We start from the raw sequence: 17,940 nt of genomic DNA, 5'->3' as shown, positions 1-17,940 counted from the left end.
TATCTCAAAGCAGACTATATCCAAGTGGATAGGACACTGTATTCGGTACTGCTACACACAGCATGGAAAGTCAGTCCCTAATAACATTAGGCCTCATTCCACCAGGGCAACAGCCACTTCAGCAACCTTTATCAGAGGAGTACCTACCAAGGAAATTTTGGAGGCTGCAACTTGGAGTTCAGTGCACACCTTCACCAAGCATTACCACCTGCCTCTTTACTCTAAATCCAGAGCAGGATTTGCCACTGCAGTTCTGCAGGGCCTCTTAGCCAATCCTAACTCTTTATAGGCCAGCCACCCAAACTTATCTTTGGGATTCAACCCACGTGTGATGACTGCAGCAGTGTAACATGATGAACATAGTACAGTTTTGTACCTACCATAAATGTAGATGTTCGAGTGTTCACACTGCTGCAGTCCAGGTTACCCTCCCTCCATCCCCTCTGAACTAGCTGGACTTATCTATACCCTTCTATCCTACACAACCTTTGGGGTGTATTTGCTGGTAACTGAAGGTATTGTTTTTATTTTATATGTATATTTTTGATTAGCAATATGTATTGCCTACCCACTTGGGGCACCTGACATCTGGGGCAAGAAAAACTGAAGAAAATGACGTCGGATGCATATTATATACCCCTGGCGCACTGACGTCAGGGAAGAAGCAACAGCAACCGACGCTGGACCAAGACTTTGGAACTCTGGCCGACTGCGGGACCGCCTGATGGCAGGATAACCCAAGTGTGATGACTGCAGCAGTGTGAACACTCAAACATCTACATTTATGGTAGGTACAAAACTGTACTTTTTTTTTCTCTTTAAAAAGAAAATCATATTCCAAACTGCTATTAAATGCCTGTTTATATAATTTGAGCATGGAATATGATTTATGTAAATACACATTTAATCAGAAACAAGGGACTACATCCAATGTATCAAACATAGAATGGCAGACCCCAGGTAAAATGGAAGCAATCACCCTACCACTGTCCATGCAGGAGCCTTGATCCTTGCACCCCTTCACTCTTATAACCTTTGCTGGAATCACACAACCTTTAAGAAAGTTTAAGATATATAGTTAATGTGTATTAGGAAGACAGGTGTTGCTTTCATAAAGAGAAACCTTGTCCATACTTGTGCGTGCTGATTCTGTTAAGACCTCAAAGCAGAGGTCCATCATCCAACGTAATTGCCCTTACCTCAGAGTTATTTTTCCCCTCTGTAACATCTGTATGTAGTTAGGTGCCCCCAAACCCTTCAGTACCTTTCATTTTCTTCATTACAATCTTCACTGACATAGATCATCAAGTTCCCATTTCCTTCTGCTCAAACCTCACACTTTTTTATTTGCATGATGCAGGATAGATGGCATTTTCTATATTTCTCACTGTTAATCAGGGTGTTATTTTAGTTGCTAGGATCACACAAGGTCATAACACAGGTGAATTAAATGAACAGTTTAATGCTTACATTGTTCATCCTTCTATTACTTGAGATACATATAGGTAAGATGCTATTGTTTTTATGTGTCTGTTTATTTATTGGTCTGAGGGCACAGCCTCCTGGAGAAAGAACAAAACAGACTTCATAAATACTTCCTTCATTACTCTCTGCAAGATTCTGCATCCTCAGAATGTGAATAACTGAGATGAAATTATGCGGATGGTTGCTCCCCACAAGGGTGGTTCAGGTAGGCTTAGCCTTTGCAAAGAAATCATTTAAAAAATGTTGCATTTGCTTATATTACTTATATCTTGAATACTGATTATACTGATTACTTGAATATGAGCACTGCGAGGATGTGTTACCAAGCTCTGTTATGAGCTTGAAAGTCTCAAGAAGTTGTAAGAGAAGCATACATTGCCATTCATAATTTTAAAACCTGTCACTGTGGTTTGCAAGTTAGTAAATGCTATAAAGCACTCATTAGCAGCTAAAATAAAATATTTTCCAAAGAGTAAGTTCAGTCTGTGATGCTGTAGAAAATTAAGGGCCATCTTACATATGTAGCTTGCATCTGCTTTACCACATTTTGACATGATAATGTTCAGATGTAGATGAATCAGCAAACTTGCAAAAATTACTAGCATTTATAACTCCTAAACAAAAGTATTTTGGAAGGGTTTAGAAATTATAACTCTTGAGTACTTGTTTCTGTGTTTTGAATAAAATTTAAATGCAGTTTTATAGTTAACACAAAGTAGAGAAAATCAGTATAAAAGAAACAATGACACCGTTCCAAAGACATTTTAAGTAATGACACATCATATATAGAAGTGTGTTAACTAAACATGTCAAAAAGGTTTAACTAAACCATGAAAAAGTGTACTGAAATCAAAAACTCATTTTTTAATAGTTTTCACTGTAGTAATAGGTCTGTCACAAGAATCATGGATTGTGTTTGGAAGTATATTTTTGATTCAACTTTGCATCCTTGAGTAGTGTCTGGGTTCCTTTTACAGAGATATCCAACTCTGCATAACTTAATTTAAAATTTAATGTGACTTTTAGCTAATCTTTTGCAAGTGACAAAGTCAATGTCCTTCTATTCCCATGTTGCAGTATTCTTACTATGGGATTCTCTGCCTCAGGTGACCTGAACATTGACTCCTATACAAAAGCTTAAGCCTGGTTGCTACTAGTGTGTGGGACATCACACTTAGGACCATAACCAAGGGACCTTAAATGTGACATCTGCACGCACAGACCCCAGAACCTTTCTGCCACAGTCGAACATCAGATCGATCGTATAGCACCTCTACCTTCAAGATGTCTAAAGCTAAGTACTCCATTGGGGAATTCTAAAATTTTCTCACTTGAGCTTGGTTTTCTTGTTTGTTCCTAGCTGATGTCCGCTAAGAAGGGTAAATGCCAATGCAGATGTTAAATTCCGCATAAGGACTCTCATGACTGTTGTGTTTTCTGCTTAGGCCGGGAACACGACCATAACTCCTGCTCCATCTGCCAATCCTTTGCCCTGCCAACCACTGATATACGGGTTGAGGGATGTCCGCTAGAGCCATCTACTTCAGTATCTCCCCTTGAGGAAGCTGCTTCTGAAGTGCATGTCCGAAGAGGTTGCTCAGATGTCAGTTACTACTGAAGTCGAGGGTGAATCACGCTTCACCAGACTCCCATCTGGGATACAGGAATCTGAGTCTTCTGCTTTAGGTCAGGCCCTGGAAACTAGGCCTTCTCTCTCTTCCACAAAACTATCCCTTTAAAAAGAAAACAAAAAAACAAGCATTTATCTACCCCTCCTGAGGGACAACCTGACTGTCAGTCTTTTACCCAGTCCTTGATGCAGGCCTTCATGGCCCTTAGGCCTTCGGCCTCCTCACCTCCCACTATTCCAGTGCTTAGCCCAACACCTGCCTCAGAAACCTTAATACCCCCTTCTATTTCTCAAGAAGAAGAAGAGGCCTTTTCCTCTTCCTCGGATGAGTCTATTACTTACTCATCCCAAATAGCCTCTCCACTGGAATACTATTCCCCAGATGAGGAATCCATAGAGGGAGACTCCCCTCCAGAAGACATTACATTTGGAGAGACCATTACTAAAATGAAAGAATATTTTAAATGGGATATGTCCCAAATGACAGAAACTCAAAAAAGATATTTTGAGCTGTTGCAGGTTCAATCTCCCTCCCCATCACCCCCCCCCCATGATCCCTGCATATCTAGATGCATTTGCATCAGCTTCAAAAAATCTTGATTCTCAGCCACCTGCTCCAAAGAGACCTGATCATTTCTACAAGGTGCCTAATGACCACAAATTTCTACTGAAACCCCCCTCGGCAGATCTTACTGTGATAGCTGTAGCCCCAGACAAACAATCTAGACTGATTCCATCCTTGTCACTTCTATCTATTGACAAGGATAGCAAGATTATGGACAGACTGGGCAATAAGGTTTATACTTCTTCCACCCTGGCCTTTAGGGCCATTAATTACCAAACCTGTTGCCTTGGATTTGGTATCCCAAGCTTCTACTCTGTCCTCCTTGCCTGACTCTCCCAACAAGACAGAAGTAGGATCAAAACTGACCCTGGCATCTCAGGTAGCCAGGCATTCCATTAGATGCAGTTATGATGCAGCAAAGGCCTCTGCTAGATCAGCAGCATCTGCATCTGTGCTTCGCAGATACTTATGGCTTAGGCTCCAACCATTGCCTGAAGACTTCAAATCCAAAATTCTAGATGCCCCTCTAGATCACAACCTCCTTTTTGGTAAACAGTCTGCAGAACTGTTTAAGAACCTTCAGGAGAAGAGCAAGGAACTCCAGGATATTAAGCACCTTTTGGTATCTCCAATATCACAATTTTACAGAAATTACCAGGCTAAGACAACCTATATCAGAAGAACCCCCTCCATTACTCCCCCCATCTTCCAGACATAGGAAACGAACCAGGTGGCAAACCTCTTCTAGGCATACCTCTTCTCAGCCTACCCACAGACAGTCCTTTCAGGACAGAAACAATACCAATAATGCATGACTGCCTTGCCCACCTCCCCCTTTCATCCCATCTCTCCCACTGTCTGCCCCTTTGGAAAGATATCACCTCAGACCACTGGGTTCTGGCTATAGTGGAAAAGGAATATTTCCTGTCTTGGCAGGAGAGGCCCACACCACAGGGCATTCCATTCCCACCCAAGAAACAACTTCAACAAATTCATTACATTATCTAGGACCTATTGGCTCAGGGAACCATAGAACCTGTCCCATCAGGCCAGGAAGGAAAAGGTTTCTACTCAAGGCTATTCCTAGTACCAAAAAAGGATGGACCATGGAGGCCAATCCTAGATTTATATTTCCTAAACCTCTTTCTAAAAGTCCCTTCCTTCAGAATGCTATCCCTCCAAACCTTACTTCCACTACTGCCACCCAGAGTGTTCATGGCCACTCTGGACCTGAAGGGGGCCTACCACCACATCTCCATACATCTCCCCCACGCAAAATACTTACGTTTTGCTGGGCCCAGTTTTCACTTTCAATTTACTGCCTTGCCCTTTGGTTTATCCACTGCACCCAGGGTCTTCACCAAATGCCTAGCTCCCGCCATTACATTATGGTCAGACTGGGCAGTCAAGGGCATTTCACTGCTCTGGAGGACATCATTTGAAATCACCTAAGCTACTGTCTGACTGGGCAGTCATTTCTGAGGTCTGTGTGTGCAGCTGTCACATTTAAGGTCCCTGGTTATGGCCCTACGTGTGACGTTTCATGCACCAACAGCAACCTTAAGCTTTTGTATAGGAGCCAATGTTCGGGTTGTCTGAGGTGGAGAATCCCACAGTAAGAATACTGAAACATGGAAGAGAAGGACATCTATGGTTATGGTAAGATTTTACACAACTATTCTTTCTGTTTCTTTAATTAGTCCACACATTGTCCATTACCATTAATACTTGTTCCAAAAAGGAATAGAAAATACAAACTCACCAGTCTGTGTAAGAGTGTAGTCTGGCACTTTTCTAATGAATGTTACCCAACAATGATTAACATATGCCTCTGTTCTTTTTAATAGGTTTGGAAATGCAACATGTGGTGTTCTGTAGCCCAAGCAAAGTCAATCAATATTCAGATCTTATTTTTGAAGCATGTGCAGCAGCTGTGCACATTTCAATCCAGGCTAGAGTTGTTGAAGGTTGAAGACCTCCATAATCTTAAAGATGATTTTGTCAAAGCCATACCAGCTTGGCAGGTTATAAAGTGTTCTTGTATAAAAAATACTGAAGTCCCTGAAGACCTGGCCCACAGTTGGGGGGGGGGGGGTGCTTTAAGGTGGATTAATCTTTAGTGTCAAAGAACTGATTATTCAGCCATCTCTGAAGCTCATCTCAGAGACTCTGCATCATTGCGTACAGCTCAGGCCCGAGACGGTGTTGATGTTCAGCTTTGCAGTAGTCTTACAAAAAACTTCTAGTATGTAATGCATAAATGGATGCAGCATGCAGACCCTATTTTTGGAAGCAATCTTAATTAGCCTCTGCAAATCTTCAGATGACGGGGTCCAGTCATCAGGCCCTTTACTAATAAAATGACCTTTGATAGTTGACCAGTATTGAAGAAATGTTGCCATATCTAAAAACAATTATAGTTATATGTCATCACAACATGCTGCACAATTTTCTTCCACGTTTGGTCTGCAAAAACAAACACATACTTTAACTTTGCAAGTTTTTTAATAGATGTTGAGAATTCACTCTGTACCATCAAAATTAGTGCTTCAGCATTCGGATGAGCAAAGGCCTTTATGGCATATGTTTCACATTATGCAGTATATGGAATAGACAGTTTTCTGGAATGATGTCAGGCACCTCAATTTTTTGATGTCTGAAAACAGACCAGTGTATCTCATAACTGACTTAATCATTGTCTGCAATATAGCTTAGCAAGTTTCACAATTGTTTTACTTAGTTTCATAGGTTCAGAGGCTCATAGGTAGGTACTAGGCTATTGGCCCTAGGGCATATATAAGCCTAGCCAAAAAGGTACCCCGGCTTTCACCACACAAGAAAATTATTTTCCTGTGCCCTGGGGTGAATTTCCTATCTCCGATCCAATCATCAAGATTTTTCTTGAAGAGTGCTAATGAGGAGCTTTGTTTGATATAGATAGGTAGTTTGTTCCAGAGTATGGGAAGTCTCTGGGACAGGAACCTATCCATCCAGCATGTTCTGTTTATTGTGGTGACAAGGTTTAGGTCCCTAGAATGTGTAGCTTGGAGGGATTGTGATTTCTTTAAGTGGAGCATGTCCAACAGCTCTGGGTTTGGCATAGCTTTGTATGTTAGGCAGAGATCACCTCTGAGTAGACGATATGCAATGGAGTAAAGCTGGAGTTCTTTGAGACGGTCTGCGTAGGGCATCTGTTTGATGCCGGTAATCCTCTTTGTGAGGTATTTCTGCAGCCTTTCCAGTTGTTGTAGATGTCTTGGGAGGTACATACCAAAAGGGGTGCTGTATTCTATGATGGGTCTAATGAGTGATGAGTAGAGGGGAACAATGACCTCTTTTGTCCTGGATGAGAACCCTTTTTTAATGAGGTGTGCCAAGTAGAAGGATTTCCTGACTACTGTAGCGATGTAATTATCAAAGGAGGGACTACTGTCCACCTGTGTCCCAAGGTCTCTTATCACACTTTTGGTGTTAAGTAGACTACCACCTATGTGGTAGTTCATGGGTACAGAGGTCTTACCAAAAGGGATGAAAATGCACTTTTTGGCATTGAGCTTGAGGCCATGGCTTTGACACTAGGCATCTGTCTCAGTGAGGCTCTTTTGTACGATGTCCACATCATTAGGAGTTTTGATTATGGCTCCTAGTTTGCAGTCATCTGCAAACTTCGTTAGCCAAAGACCTCATGTGTTAGCTTGTACTTCAGAGAAGTAGATACCAAACAGGGGAAGACCCAGGACTGAACCCTGTGGTACTCCACTTGTCAATGGTCTGAAGTTGGATTTGGAGTCTGCTACTTTCACAGTGTGGGTTCTGTCAGTGAGCCAGTTGGCAACCCATCTTGAGACATAGCGATTTATACCTAGTTTAGTGAGTTTATCTATAATGCCAGAGTGGAGGATGGTGTTGAAAGCCTTGGCGAGATCTAGATAGGCTGTGTGAACCACCTTACCCTCATCTACGGCTTTGGTGACCTCTTCAAAGAAGTCTGTCAGGTTTAGGAGACATTATCTGCCTTTTACAAACCCAAACTGGGTGGGGTCCAGAGTTTGGAGTTTACCAATGTCATTGTTTATAAGTTCCATGATGATACGTCCATAGCCTTGCAGACCAGGCTCATTAGGCTAATGGGGTGGTAGTTCCCGGGGGTCTGTGGTGACTCTCCCTTTGTGGAGTAGAATAACTGTCACTGTGAGCCATTCAGTGGGCATAAAGCCTGAGGTAAGGCTATGATTGAACATGGTACTTAGGTGGGGTGCCAGTTTGTTATGTAGTTCATGTAGAACGCAGCCTGGGATGTTGTCAGATCCCATGGATGCTGTGTTCTTGGCTTTGGAGAGTGTGTTTTTTACCTGTGCAGCCATGATTACAGGAACTTTGCATTCTTCCAGTATAGAGATGGGCCCTTTAGGGGGTGAGGGGGGGGGGTAAAGTTAGCACTGAACCTATCTGCCAGGATGTTGGCAATATCATTTGGTTCTGTATATTTAGTGCTATTGTACTGTAACTCAGAGCAGAATTGAGTGTTGCCATTAAGATTCTTGACATAGGTATAGAATGCTTTGTGGTTGTCTTTAGAATCAGTGGCAATTTTGTTTTCGAAACTAGCTTTGAAGGATTTTATGAGGGATCTCAGCTTCTTACTGAGGCTGACCAGGGAGTTCCTCCAATCATGGGATTTTACTCTTTTTTGCAACAGTTTCTTTCTTCTGTTGTAGAGTTTGTTGATGGCCTGGAACCACCAGATTGGCTACCTTTTTTTGGAGGATAGCATCTTGATTCTATTAGGGATTGTACGATCCATACACTTGTGTAAGTGCTGATAAAGTGCATTTATGTAGGATTCAGCAGTCATACCTCTATTGTCCATCTGCATGGGTGTCGTGAAGTTTGCCAGTTCTGTCTTAAGAAGCGTGAAGTTGGCTTTGGAGAAATTTTTTACAGTGGTTTCCCTAATGGGGGGGTGGGTGGGGGCAGGATGTGGATGTCTAGGGTGATTAGCTTGTGGTCGGATCTGACCAACAAGGAATTGACCTCTGGTGTGGAAAACCGGTTGCCCATGTTGGTGATGACCCGGTCTAGAATATTGCTGCCCCTGGTGGGGGTGTGGATAAGTTGATCCAAGGTGTTGGAATTTATGAATTCCAGAAAACCTTGAGCAAAAGAGTTTGTACATGAGTAGTTTTCCCATTTAATGGTGGAGTAGTTGAAATCACCCATTATTAGGGTGTTAGGCTGTACCCTAATATTTTCCAGTGTATAAAGAAATGAGGAGTGGGAATCCTGGGGCATGGTGGGGGATCTGTAGCAAGCTACAATTTGGATTGCAGTCTTGCCCAGAGTTAGTTGCACTTGCATAATCTTGGATGCATTATGCTGAGCAACTAGCCTGGAGGTGTAGATAGCCTTAATGAATATGGACGCCTTTAGTGTTTCAGTCCAGGTTAGGTGGCTGAAAGGTGTGGTACAAATTATAGCCTGGTAATGCAGGGGTACTCTCTGGAGCCTTGAACCAGGTCTCTGTCACTGCACAGATGTCGATGTTCTCCATTTTAAGGAGTGCCTCGAGTGAGTGCATTTTGAGGTTTAGACTTCTAGCATTGAGTAGCATTACCCTCAGATTTTGCTCACTTGTACCTGTTACAGTGCTGAATTTGTCATTTGAACCTTGCCTAAAAAAGACACTATAGGGGTGGCAAGAGCCTTAGGCTGTATCTGGAATCCCAAGGGCGTCAGGTATAGGCCATCTCTGGCAAAGCATTGTGGTCTGTCGATCATGTCATCCCAGGCAGACAGATACTGGATCCCCTTAGAATGACACCAGAAGCTTAGCCAATTATTGAAGTCAATCATTTTGTCCTTGTACTGTGGTATCATTCTGGGTGATGGCAGGATGCTACTCAGGGCTAGGGTCATACTTGCCTGGGCTACAAGATCAGACAGCTCCTCCATGTCTCTTTTCATGTAGTCCAGGGAGGTACATCTCAGGTCATTCACACCAACATGGACAATGACAGAGTCATATTTGTACTTTTTGTGGAGTGACCTGAGTGTGTGCATTATGTGGCGGAACTGGCACCTGACAGGCAGCTGACAGTAACTTTCTCCTTGTTTAGCCTGATGAGTGGAACATCAGTGTGCCTGACTATAGAGTCACCTATGACTAGAGTGTTGGGTACTTTGTTATGCCTTATGGGCTTTGTTTGAGTGTCACACTGAGTTTCTGGGCTATGTGTTATTTGTGTTGTGTTGGGGGGGTGGAGGTTGCTTGTGTTTCTGCTTTGGAGGTCCCTGTTGCTTGGGCAGATTTTTATTGAGAGCTTCCACAAATAATGTAGGTGTGTGTTTTGTGTTTCTATGTGTGTGTGAGGGACTATGTGATGAGTGTGGTGTGGTGCAAGTGTTTATTTCCTCTTGACTGTCTAGTCCAGTCTTGGGTGAAGAGAGCTTTGCTTCCAGTTTGGCTATATAAGTGTATCTCTCACAGGTTGTAGTGTTAGGTGGTAGGAGGAGAGGGTTGTCTGTGTACATGAGGCAATTGCTGCATTGCCCCAAGATGTCCAGATTCATCAGGTAGACAGGAGAAAACACCGGGAGCTGACCCTTAGACATGCCTGGATAGGTGCTTATTTATTAAGTACTAAAAACTGTTTTCCTCTAGACAACTGAGAAAAGTTGAGTGCTGTAGTAATTTGTAGCTTATTTAGTGCTTACAACGAGTTCTGAACAAGTGCTGGGCTCAAAGAAACAAATTCGATTGCTAAAATTAAAAACAAATGGCTAGTTCTAAGGGAAAATTCGAAGAGCAGACTTTATGGCATCAGGAATAGTTTAATCCTAGCTAAACGGCGATGCATAATTTTTTTTTTTTTTTTTTTTTTTTTTTATAGATAAGCTACCTAGTGCTTACCACTCCCACTAATAAGCTAGAAGGCTTCACTCCAACACACACAAAGGCTTGGGGGCTCAGAAACTTACAAACAGTCCTGGATACAGCAAATCTGTATCTGGACTAGACTACTTACAGGAAAGGCAGGAAACAAGTTTAGACATTTTGCTTTTGTAAAGTGGAAAGGGAGAAAGGAAGAGCAGCAGAAAATTCAAGGTTAAGAAACTAAGTGGGTTGGCCTTCTCAAATGTTCTCCCTGTATTAGGTAGAATAAGGTAATGACACTAGACTGGGAGGAGTGTCCCAGATCAAATTTACATTAGGGGTGGGCAACTGCAAAGCCAGGTATAAGAACAGGATACCAATAGGGAGCGAGGGTAGAAAACAAAAATTAGAACAAACAAACCCAAACAGATGTTTAACAAATATAGAAAATTTCCAGTTACTACCTCACTAGCTAGAAAAGTATACAGCAGACAATAACAGTTCTAAAAATAACTAGTAAAAATATGCAAAAAACAGGATACTTAATGTTATATATATCACAGATCAGTTTGCTCAGTGCCCTTCCTCCGATTAGCTCAGTGGTAGTAGGACATACTTTATATATCCAAATAGGCTTCAGCACTTTCATTATGATACTCATGAAGAGAACCATGTTCCACAGCAGGAGGGAAGAAGCTTAAGCACATGGTAAAAAGAAATGTGGGCTCAAGATGACATGCAGAAAACATAGAAAGCAAGACACCCTAGCTAAGAATAAAAACTAGAGACCATGCACTGTGAGCCAGGAATACTAACTGCTACACTACTGGGACTCCCTGCAGTATGGCTTAATTATTATTCCTTTTGCAAGTTTTTTTTTGTCATTCATCTGTTCATGCCTAAGTCTAACGTTCTTATTCTTATTTTTGTTCTACTATGGAATGCAAATATCAGAATGTCAAGGAACAAATATCCTAGCAGTAATCTGCATGTCCTCCCCGCGGTTGGGTAGCATTCGAAAGACATGCGTGCATAAATGGGCGTGCCTTCGTTGATCGTGCATCGAGCTGGCACCTTGGCATTTCGTAAAAAATCTACTGCCAATCATTAATGGACTGGAGTTCCACTGTGGTGACCCCTTACCGGGAAAAAGCCGAAAGATAAACAACAACAATGCTGAAAACTCAAAGGAGCAAAAAGAAATTATAAGTTGTTTTTTTTTCAAAAATATCTTATCAAAACACTCACATTTCATAATATTTGGTCCAATTTAACAGGCTTGTCTGATCCTTTTGCATCATTCTGCACATTTTATTCTTTTATAAAAACATAAGTAATTTACCAGTAGCAGGCTAGTTTTCAGGCATCATTTAGGAAGTAATAAAAATAAAATTAACATAAGGGCTGATTTCTCATTTATTTTCCTTCTGAAACTCATTTCACTGTTTACCAGTACTTATGGGTAAGGCAAAGGCCCCTTCTCATAAATATATTTCCCATGCTTGACTAAGAAAGTAAATGAAAATGGATGCCTCTTTTGAGGAACTGTAGTAAACGGGATATGTAAGTGATTTTAAAAGAAAATGCATGAAAAGTGAACTAGCTGTATTAAAGCTATATCATATTAAAAATATGTGCATACAAACTGGAAATGATCCTGTTTCGCCATTTGTTCATGAAGCACTACTGCCTATGTGTCTTGTCTACTCAAAGACTTAAGATATTTTTCCTCTTCTTTCTTAGTTTAATTTATTTACTTCTTTGTTAACTAAGTAAACTGGTCTTTCTTGGACCCATTATGACCATTACTTGGTCCACAAAAGAAAGGAAAAATGCCATAAATCTGGACAGTGTAGAATATTAATGAGACAAGTAAGAGTATTTCTTGTAGTAAATTTGTTTAGCTAGGGAAAACTCTCACACAAATAGGGAGACGATGCAAATTTCTTCACAAACATTAACCAGACATCAGGACCAAACCTCTGACTATGGAACTGTGTGGCACAAATCTTAAGCGCTACGCCACCATGCTACCCACACAATATTACTCTCATCTGTTAATTTGTTCTACCCAAATGTAGTCTACCTTACTGTCTATAACTTTTACTGATTTGTTAGTAACAATCAGTATATGCAGTTTTAATTTAAATTATGTAAGCACTGTTTTATCTTCTTGTAATGTATTCAGCCTCCTACATTCACTGCACTGCTGTTACTGTCATCCTGTGATGCTAATATGGCAACAACAGGTATTTTTAAGCATTTTGTATGCAATATTTTCATCTGTGCTACTGAAATATACTAGAGACCTTGTAAAGAAATCTGAATAAAATTCATTTTGCTACTGAAGTAGAGGAGAAGGATATTATTTATGAAAGACCATGATCTAAAAATATAGACTTCTAGAGCCTAAGGACTCTATAAGTCAGATTCTGATCGTGCAGTGCTTATTTCACCTTTGATTATGTATCCTGAGCGTCATATAGTGTCTATTAGTTTTATTATTGTTTTCAATAGACAACAATCATTTGATTGTGGCAGCTATGCTGAATGCTACAGTATGTATCTGCTACTGCCTACCCTTTTCACCTCTTCATTACATGGGTGTCTTCTCTCATTTTTTGTCACTGTACAGATGAACACTTTTAAATGAATGAGCATATTTATTTTCTTCCTTCTAATGGACGATTGCCCCTTTCACATTAAGATACCATCAGGCATGCCCCCTAGAAACAAGGATGGAGCTTACACAAATGCATTGTAGGTAATTAGTATTCATTTTAAATCTAGCACTGATCTCCAGGGATATATAAGATTTATTGGACTGAAACAAGACTGCCACTGTAGCACCACTTTTCAAATGAACAGCAGTAAAAACAAGAAGCATCCAGCTTTATTGCCCAGAGAAAAATGCCTGAATAAATAATGCATTACTAAAGGGGATATTTAATTTCCATGTTCTGCTGCATACAATCTTGGAACCAGTATCCTGAAGGAATAAAACAGAGCAGTGAGAATTTTCAGGGAGCTGCTTGCAATAATCTCAGCATTATGAACATAAACAACCAAAGATCATACATGGAGAAGTAACATAGATGTACCTGTACTACCATTCCAGAATAACATTTCATGAGTGTATGTCTCCCTATCCATAACATGAGTCCGGAAGCACACCAGGAGATCAGAAGGCAAGACATTTCTTGCCCGTTTTATTATATTTATCATTTTTGTAAGCTTGAAGCATACATAGCTTCCTAAACTTATTGAGATTAACAGTGTGATTAATTATCTCACTGCTGAGTTTTAAAATTACGTTAAAGTTCATGATCTAAAGGTCAAAACCCAATAATAGTTCCTTAGAATACAACATCTGTAGGAAGAAATGTATCTTTATACCATCCTCCACTGCGCTAGAATAAATTACCAGGCAAGTGAAAAAAAATGCAATAGTTTGAGGACAAGAAAATTAAATTGTCTAATTTGTATCATATATGCATGGGGCCATCATATTATGATGCTATATATGTCACAGTTTATTTCAGTCTCCACATATGTACACTAATATAAGATCTTGTGCATCATTTGATGTTTGCTGAAATTAAAATAATAGTTGAAGATGAAGATTTGCAAGCAAGATATTCTTTTCATTATACAGTCATCATGGTCTTAGAGGAAAATAAAAGAAGTAATATGTAAACTTTCTTTCTCTTGAAAATGTTTATCGTGCAATTTATCAAAATTTCACAAAGCTATGAAGGATGCTCTGCAATAGGATCACCATTATTATGTCAGGCACTTAGTCACCAATAATGACAGTTGTAAGATCATTTTATTGTCAATACAGATGAAAGCAGTAGTGAGGAACATGAGGTTTTGCTTGATGGCAGTTCCTGTTCTGGCTTTTTCACTGGTGAAGGCCATATCAGTACATATGTTGATTGCAGTCCACTTCAGACGTTGTTGGACTCCTTTTTACCATATTCAAGCGATGCATAATGAGGAAACAAAATATAGCAGTTCAGTGAAAGTGTTTCACAAAATAAATGTTCTAGCATAGCGTTTGGGATAAAACAGAAGTGTTGGTAAAGGCTACTGCAGGTGTGAACTCCCTTTTATAAGTGAGCACAGCTGAACTGACTGTGCAGCCATATTAACTGTTTTGGTCAGCATGTTGATAGTAGTAGGTGATGCTGATTTCATGTTTGTGAACAATTTTTATTCGTCATGAGGATTCATGATAAATGGTAGTAAATACTTTCCCCTGGGACTTTATCTGCTCACAATGGGCAGAATTCAAAGGCATAATGTAGGGAATTAAGTTTCACTGATAAAATAAGACAAAACAGAATAGTACATTGATGCTGAGGAACTGACAGGATACAGAGCAAAAACAACTACAAGTACTATAGTATGGGGCAAAGCTGGTAGACTTGCAAAAGTGAATGCTGTGATTCTTGTGTGCAAATGCTCACTGGTACCCTACCGATGTTGTTGTTATGTAGCAGTCATACAGAATACTTGGAGTGAAATTTGTGGCATTAAAAATAAAAAACAATCAAGGAAGACAACATGAACAGGAACGTGAGAAAATGCACAATGAAAGAAACAGAAACACACAGTTACAAGTTAGCTCAGCTTCAAGGAAGAAAACATGAGTAGTAGCTTGCTAGTGGTACCACAGGTAACCGTGCCATGCGTTTAATGCATCTCCACAGTGAACTAACCTACAGGCACATGCACAAACACACATGCATGCGCACACACACACACACACACACACACACACACACACACACACACACACACACACACACACACACACACACACACACACACACACACACACACGTAGTAGAGTGCCATCAGTCATACTGATTACAGTTGTATGCTTACAGCTGTGTAACCCCAGACATCATTAAACCTTGATACTTTAATTTGCATGTATCTAGCAACAGTATCTGACAACTGTGACATTAACCTGTCAGTCTAAAGTTCTACACTGATATGATTTGAGTTTGGAGAATATCAAAGTGAGCAGAAAATATTTCATATTAGAGCTGCGCTCATACCCTCTATACCCTTTCCTGAATCTAGAGTGAACTATGATGATTGGTTTGATAGAACATATATTCGTGGGGTGCAGATATCAGTACTATTATATTACTTATTGTCCTCTTGCATAGTGAGATGACTAAAATAGGTATGTACTGCAAAGAAGCACCTTAGCTGTGGACTTTAAGTGGTTTAGAAACTAATTCAGATGAGCCTTATTATCTGTTCACTGGGCAATTCAGCCATAAAATACACAGAAAATCAGCTGTCATCCATATTGGATTGCAATCTAGGAATTCATTTGGGGAGAAGTGGAACAGTATTTGGTGATACTTTTTAAAGAAAGTGTCAGCATCCTTAACATGAAGATGTCCATTGATAGACATCAGTTAATTTATTTTATATGGGTGAAAAGAGGTGGATAAGAAAGTAGGAAAAACAGGAAAGAAAAGGCAAGGAAATATAGAAGGACAGTAAAGAAAAATGAAAAAGAGGAAGTAGGAAAGTCAGGTATATCTTTTTATTTGGGGAAAGGCCCCCTTTTTCTTTAAGATATGAGGGGAAGAGCAGGAAGGGTATAGTGAAGCAGGGGTTGGGATGTCCATTAGACAAGATGTAAGGGTAAAAACAAAACAAAAAAAAGCATATTTCAAAACAAGAGACAATAGTGGTTGACCACAAAATATAAAGGGTTCACAAAGGGAAGAGAAGACAGACACATAAGATAGACAAATGGTAATGGGAGAGAATGTATAAGTGGTGGGGGAGACACAATAACATAGTTACACAGAAGATGGGCGATAGGACTGGGACACAGGAACAGGCACATGCACAAATTGATCTGGAGACAAGAATCTTGATGCCTGCCCCAGAATGTAAGGCGTGGCAGTCCCATTGGCTGTCAGGGTGCCAGCCTGTGGTGGCTTGCTGGTCAGAACCTGTGAGTTTTCACCCCACTGCAGGAGTTACTGGTATGAGCTCCACTGGAAGGGGTGCACATCATCATAGCACACCTGCTGGAGAGGATCCTCTGCATCTCTCAGATGAAGTAGTCCCAAGACACACAGCAGATGTGAACTGCCCATGAACTGCAGCAGAAACAGGCTGTAGCAGTGGACTCCCTGGCTGTTCTGGACCTACAAAAGGAGACAAAATGGGAAGAAAGCAAAAGTTGAGTATACTGCAAATGATAAAATTAAGTAATATGAAATGAAACCTGAGAGATGAAAGAGCAGATACATGCTAGGTCATGGGGACAGGTGCTACCTACTGTGTGTGTGTGTGTGTGTGTGTGTGTGTGTGTGTGTGTGTGTGTGTGTGTGTGTGTGTGTGTGTGTGTGTGTGTGAGGAATGCTGACCTGACATATGGTCATGGGCCACCATGATGAGTAAAAAACACCATAATCATATAAGCCACCCTGTGAAGTGTAATCCCTAATAGTATGTCCATAAACATCTTTTGCCTCAAAACAGCTTATACTTCAAACACCCTATAACTGCAATTAAACCTGTTGGCTTCAAATTGCTATACCAGTGTACATGTGGAGATGTGTGTAAATGCCACCCGCCTCCCCCTGAATGTCTGCCCTTGGTTAGTAAACACTATGTTGCATCATCTATAGAAGATGTTGACCTTGCTGTTTGGCTAAATATATTGAAGAATGCATACTAGAAAGATAGGAAGTGCAGTAATGCAGAGATTCTCAAATAAAAAATTATGATTGCAATACAAACTATATAGACAGTCTTGATATGAAGCACCAGCAATAGGGTAGAATATCTACTCTGTTGCATAGTATTAAGGGTGAGATGAGAACTGCAACAGCTAGCAAAGGGCAAACAAACAGGCTAAGAGAAAAGTTGCAATAGCAAAGAAAAAGGCATCAGAGGCATTCTACCAGCTTCTGGAAAGTGACTCATATAATGGCACAAAATAGGTCTATCAAGTCGGAAGGATGGCAAAGACGGAAATATAAAGAAGATAGTCAGACACCCTTCATAAGGGATGCCAACAACAACAATGACAACCTGCTTACCAGTCCATAGAACATCAAAGGCACATGGAAAGAGTACTTCCAGCAGCTGCTGAATGAAGAAACCCCCTCAGAAGCTGTACTGCCCCAGATACAGCCTACAATGAAAGAAGAGAAGGAACCCACCATAGAAGAAGTAAGAATAGCATTATCTATGCTATTACTATTTTCTGTGTCTGTGCTTATCAGATTTTTGTAAATTTCATCAGAAAGTGAAAGTAAAAGCAAGACATACATTGAAACTGGAAATACAGCAGGTGAAAGTGGACATGTGCAGAACATTTCTTGAAATAAGGAACAG

The sequence above is a fragment of the Protopterus annectens genome, chromosome 6.part1 (genome assembly GCF_019279795.1).
Source record: "Protopterus annectens isolate FY-2018-M chromosome 6.part1, PAN1.0, whole genome shotgun sequence".
NCBI lineage: Eukaryota > Metazoa > Chordata > Ceratodontiformes > Protopteridae > Protopterus > Protopterus annectens.
Note: the sequence above shows the minus strand (reverse complement) of the source record.